Genomic DNA, 6,000 nt, shown 5'->3' with positions numbered 1-6,000 from the left:
AAAATTATTAATCAACAAACGATCTAATCAGTTAGATTGAAAAATCTACAAAAGCAGCGTGAAGAGTGCAAGATCAAAGGCCAAGATTAACAGACAAAGGAAAGTCACAGACCTACACGATTTGCAAAGATACACTAAGCCATAAATGAAAAGCTTTAGAGATAACTTAGTAGGGTTTAGTATATTCTATTGCATGTTGTGTAAACCTGTGTTTAATAATCTATAATGTAAACACTGGTCCTTTGCTTTTAAACGAGTATCAAACAGATCTAGTTTTTCTTGTAACTCTCTCAAGGAAGAAGTTTAGTTCTTTACTTACAAGGAACCCAGGATTTGTAGCAAGACACTAGCTTAATTTTAATACCAAAACTAAGTGAGTTTTAAAATATTGCGTGCGCTGTTTTATTTCAGTTAACATAATATTAATGCATTACTAATCTGCTTTGTTAACCAAATAACAAACATTCAAAAAGCCTTAAAAATATCCAAAACACATTCACCCCCCTCTGTGTTGTATTCATTACCTAACAAGAGGACACTTTCCTGCTTACTGAGCTTAAAAAAGGTCAAATAGTGCATTTCCCAAAGCCTACCTATAGCCAAGAAAGCGAGTGGACTACATATGTCCTAACACCAAAAGGTGAAAATATTTTCAAATTTCAAGCACCGTGTCATAGGGAACAAAAAACTGATGATGATCTTGGAGACTGATTTGAAATTAAAAAAGATCAAGACATTTGAAGATGTTGGAGATTATTATTAAGTACTTGAATAATGCTGAAGCTATGCTGCCTAGAACTCAGATCAATACAAAAGATGATTTGGATGATGATGAGCAGAAGAAAGATGAGCATAAATCTTCTGGCTCAAATCCAAGTCATTCTAGTAAAACAAGTGGTAGCAAGATGGATGATAAAAAGAAGAATAAAGAGGAAAAGAAAAGGAAGAATGAAGGCCAGAAAAAAAAGAAAGATGGAGAATATGGGAAGAAGATACAGAAAGCACCAGAAATCTAAATATCAAAAACTCTACCAACCCAAACACAAAAACCTAGCCAAACAAAATCTCAAACTATCCAAACCCCTAAGCCCAAATACCTATACAAGCCAACTGTAAATTCTCTACTCAAAATCCTTATTATAGCTAGTCAAATATCACTAAAGAAAATATCTAAACCACCTTCATTCAAATCTTTAATTAGAACTTACTTCAAGACTGCAGGAAGAAATCCAAGAAAAATTCAAGTTGAAGTTGGTGCACTTTGGAATTGTTTCAATCAAGATGACTTTCTACCAAATTCTGAAAGCATATCAGATGATGATTATCACGAACAGTTAGCTGAAAAGATAGTAAAGTCAGTGTTGTTACTTTAGGAGAAGTCAGGATCTACTACAAAGATGATACCTTCATTTTGCTGAATAGAGAAGTTATTGAGACATTTTCAACTGCAGAATTGGAGAGAGTAATAAATTTGATGAATACAAGAGGCTCCTTTACAAGGATGAGGAAGTCTGTGTTGGCTGGGAGGTTGAGAGAGAGATATATAAGGAATGTAAGGGAAAAGGCTGAAGGGGATGAAAGTGAAAGAAAATATGTTGAGGAGATTGAAATATTTGAGCAAAGGTCTAATGAATTGAAGGGAAAGGGGTTGAGCAGGGTGTTTGCAAATGGTGTATTTTTGAATATAAAGACTCACTGATTATCAAGGTATAGGATCAACCTGATTGACAGTTACTCAATGGAAGAATGATTCAAACTGGTGAAGGCTCTAAGAGGAACAGAGATTATTGAAGAACTTGAAATCTTAGTCAAACTCAAAGATCTAATTAGAAAAGAACCTGGTTATTAGAAGTTCAGATAAGTTATGTAATTCAAGTCCAAATATAACTGCAAGAATATATAAAGATTGTACCTTGTAAATATGTATGTTTTACTTTTATTTGATTTTAGCTTGGTGTTAGTCTTCTTATCAGGCATGAATTTGTGACAAGTTATCTTCTCAAAAATTGGGGGAGATTGTTTAAGTTACATTGACAATCTTAAGAATAAGTTGTATGATAATCTAATTTTTGTATTCTATAATTGTATTACTTGAGTCTATAAAAATGTTAAGTAGATTAGACTGGAGGATTTTTCAGTGAACAGTCTTCAAGCTAAGGAATAAACTCTGGAAGAAGATCAAATCATGATCATGCCTCGGAGAGAAGTGTAGCAGCTTGGATTTGAATAAATATTGTTCTAGAAAATATGCTCTAATTCAGATATCTACAAGTCACAAATCAAAGGATATCGAGAAGTCGGCCGAGAAGTCCAAAATGAGTTGTAGAGAAGTCCCAAGAGATATCAGTAAGTCAAATTGCATGTAGAGATCTCAGATATCGACAAGTCAAAAAAAACATGTAGAGAACTGGAGATATCAACAAGTCATTTCTTCATGTAGAGATCTAGAGATATCAACAAGCCAAATCTTTATGTAGAGAACTAGAGATATCGACAAGTCAAAAGCCTATGTAGAGAACTGAAGATATCGACAAGTCCTTCTACATGTAGAGAACTGGAGACCTCGACAAGTCAAATACATATGTAGAGAACTCAAGATATTGATAAGTCATTATACTTATCGATGTGTGATATCTCTATAGAACAAAAGAGATCTCGACAAACTATCTTTTAATTCATAATGCAGACAAATTTAATATTCAAGATTATCAGTCAACAAATAATTATATCACTGAATTGGAAAGACTACAAATGCAGTTTGAAGAATTCAATATGAAGGGTCAAGATTCATTGGACAAAGGAGGGTCACAGACCTACAAGATTCTGCACAAATTTGCTAACACTGTAAATGGAAATAGACAAGATAGCTTTAGATTCTGTTTAGGTACATTTTAGTGCAAGCTTTGTGAACTCGTGTTGTTGGTCTATAAAATATGCACGGGTCATTAGTTTGATGTATCCAACAGATCTAGAAAATAATCTTGGATTCTATCTAAAGATTTATAACTGAGTTCTTATTTCTAAGAAATACGGATTTGTAGCAAAACAAATTTGATTAATACAATAAAGTGAGTTTTTGATAATTTGTTTGTGTGCTTACAGTTAAACTTTTTATCACTACAAGTTCATATGTGTTTTGTTCAATTATAAGTTAAACACTTTCAAATTTAATTAAAATCCAAGAAAACACATTCACCCCCATGTTATATTTCATTGCACTCAATATCTAATAATGATTACAATATTTCTATTTCTCGTACAACTTTATATTACTTTTTTAATGATACAGTACCTGGTTTCACCGTATTTCCATTTCAGTCTTGCACCTTTTAATAGTACTTGATTTTTCAGTGTTTTGGTTTATCATTTTTTAGTTCCAACCCTAAATTTCTTTTTACGGAAGTAATAAAATTGTTGAAATCGTAGTATAATTACAATACTTCCACTTTTCGTATAATTTTAATTAATTTTTGTTGAAATAATAAATATGTTAGGAACATGTTATATTTACAATACTTCTATTTCTTTTAGAACTTTGTATGATTTTTTTAATGATACATTACTTAATTTCAGTTTATTTTGATTATACCATAACAATAATATATTAAATTAATTATATTATTAAAAGTAAATTTAATAAAAATTTCTCGGACCCGTGCTTCTATCTTCTAGTATTTGTAAATACACTAATGACCTGTTTGGATAGGAGCATTTCATTTAAAATATTGAATTTGGATTAAATTTCTTGTTTGGATAAATTAAGAATTTGGATTTGAATTTGAGCCAAATTCTAGCCATTTAAAACAAAGCCCATTTACTAGAATTTGGAATACCATTTTTAAAGGTGTCATTTGAAATTAAAATCTCCAACCTGCCCTCTCCCCCCTCTTTCTCTTTCTCCGTCAGCGTTCTCTCTCTCTCCCTTCCTCTCTCCCTCTCATTCTTTTCCCGATTCAATCTATCTCTCTGCTCTCTCCTCCTCCCTCTCTTTGTCTACTCAATTCCTCTCGTTTGCCCTTCCATTTCTGATAACTCCACTGCTAGGTATGAATTTATTTCTATGAATATATACAATACAATAGCTAATTGATTAAATATTTTATACGAAGCTTTAATTAGTTTTTGTTATTTCTTTATTGAGGTTGGATTAGCAATTTAGGATAGTTTTTGTGGATTCTAGTTGGAATTAGTTTTTTATTTCGATAGTTTTTTGTTGTTGATTGTTTCGGAAATTCCATTCACTTATGTCCACATAAACGTATGTTCTTAAAAGAAGCCAAATTACCACAAACAATACACATGCATGTGAATAGTGTTTAGTTCAATTTTGTAGATTTTTCTGCCATGGTTAGTGCTTATTTCTTTATATCAACTTTCTCAATGAACCTTTCAATTTTCAAATTAGTAAGCAGACTCTAGTTTTCTTTGAATGATTTGAGCTACATGATATTGATGTGTTGTCAAGAATGGTTGACCCTTCAGAGATAGAAAATACTCTGTTAAACCATTATCCCATTTTGCTAAAAAAAATTTGAATGATTGATAATTGTAGTTGTTACTAAGTTTTGATACTTAAGCTTTTTATTGCATTTTTTATCACTTTTATTTGAATCATTATAGCTTCTTATTGTTTGTTATCTGTTTATGTATTTATATGTTTGATAGATGATTAGTGTCCATAATACTCTTTCTACTCTTTACATGCCAAAGGAAGATGCGGATGCTTATAAATATGGCGGTGCAGACAAGCAACTAGATAAGATAACATAATTCATAGATTCAAACCTGATAAGTCATAACTCGTACATCTGAGACTGACCCAAAGGACATGCATGTTCAATTTTGCGAAGGAAACAGAATAAGCTGATTGGATAAGTTTTTGACCGAGGTAAAGAAGGGCTTGGACAAGGTTGGCGTATAATTGGCATTGAAAAGGGTCGGGGTTAGATTTGGCTTCGAAGAGGGTTGGTAAAAATGTGTAGATTATGTATTTGAAATATATTTTAAGTGATTTTTTTGAAACTGTATTTCAAGTAATTTTTGATGTATTGTTAAATTGAATTTTCAAATGAATTCTAGTCGGTGCCAAACACCGTAGGAATTTGAAATTCAGAATTTGAAATTATTATACTTATCAAACAGAATATATGCATTTGAAATTCTTGAATTGAAATCCTAAAATTGAATTGAACTATTTGAAATGAAATTCGCGTTTCCAAACGCAATCTAACTAATCTTTTTGTGATATTACAACAATCCCTCTTGGGTTTCTTTATCGAGTCAACAAAAGAAACTTGGGAGTGTCTGAGCACTCCGGACCGATAAAATTCTGATACCATTTATAATATACAAATCACTACCGAATATATACCGAACTCAATAAATAATCACATGTGATTTAAAAAAAATATATAGCGGACTTGATAACTAATCCCATGTCATTTCAAAAGAACACACAATTCGGTACAAATTAGTTACTGATTTGTATTTATAAAGTCAGGCAACACTATTTTTATTATGGATGTAGATGTTAAAAATTGATATACTAAGAAATATGTATATTACATAATTGTTTGTAGCTTAGATATTAGTTCCTTTTCTTTTAATGTTCGCATTAAATATTTATACGTACGTGTTTTTCGAAATAAACCTTTTACCATATTCGTGACTACAAAAATGACTATAAAAGAAGTAACGAATTGAAGTTTAAATTTGAGAAATGTTCTGGACCAGTATTGTTCTAGAGTTGCATAAAGATATTGATTTTTTTCTAAAACGTGCAAGAAATTTGAGTTTGAAAAGTCAAACTTCCAGAACTATATAGTTTGACCATACATGGTTCACAGACGCTGTGGCGGGCTGGCGGCGAAACACAATTAGAATTCAGAAGTGATGCCCATATATTGAATAATGTGTTTTTTATTTTCACCAAAGGATCTTCTGAACAAATTATTATAAGCTCCCCATCTCTATTAAATGTTTTCATTGTTCTTGTCGTAG

The sequence above is a fragment of the Apium graveolens genome, chromosome 3 (genome assembly GCF_009905375.1).
Source record: "Apium graveolens cultivar Ventura chromosome 3, ASM990537v1, whole genome shotgun sequence".
NCBI lineage: Eukaryota > Viridiplantae > Streptophyta > Magnoliopsida > Apiales > Apiaceae > Apium > Apium graveolens.
The sequence above is the reverse complement of the archived record's forward strand: the minus strand, read 5'-3'. Positions refer to the sequence as shown.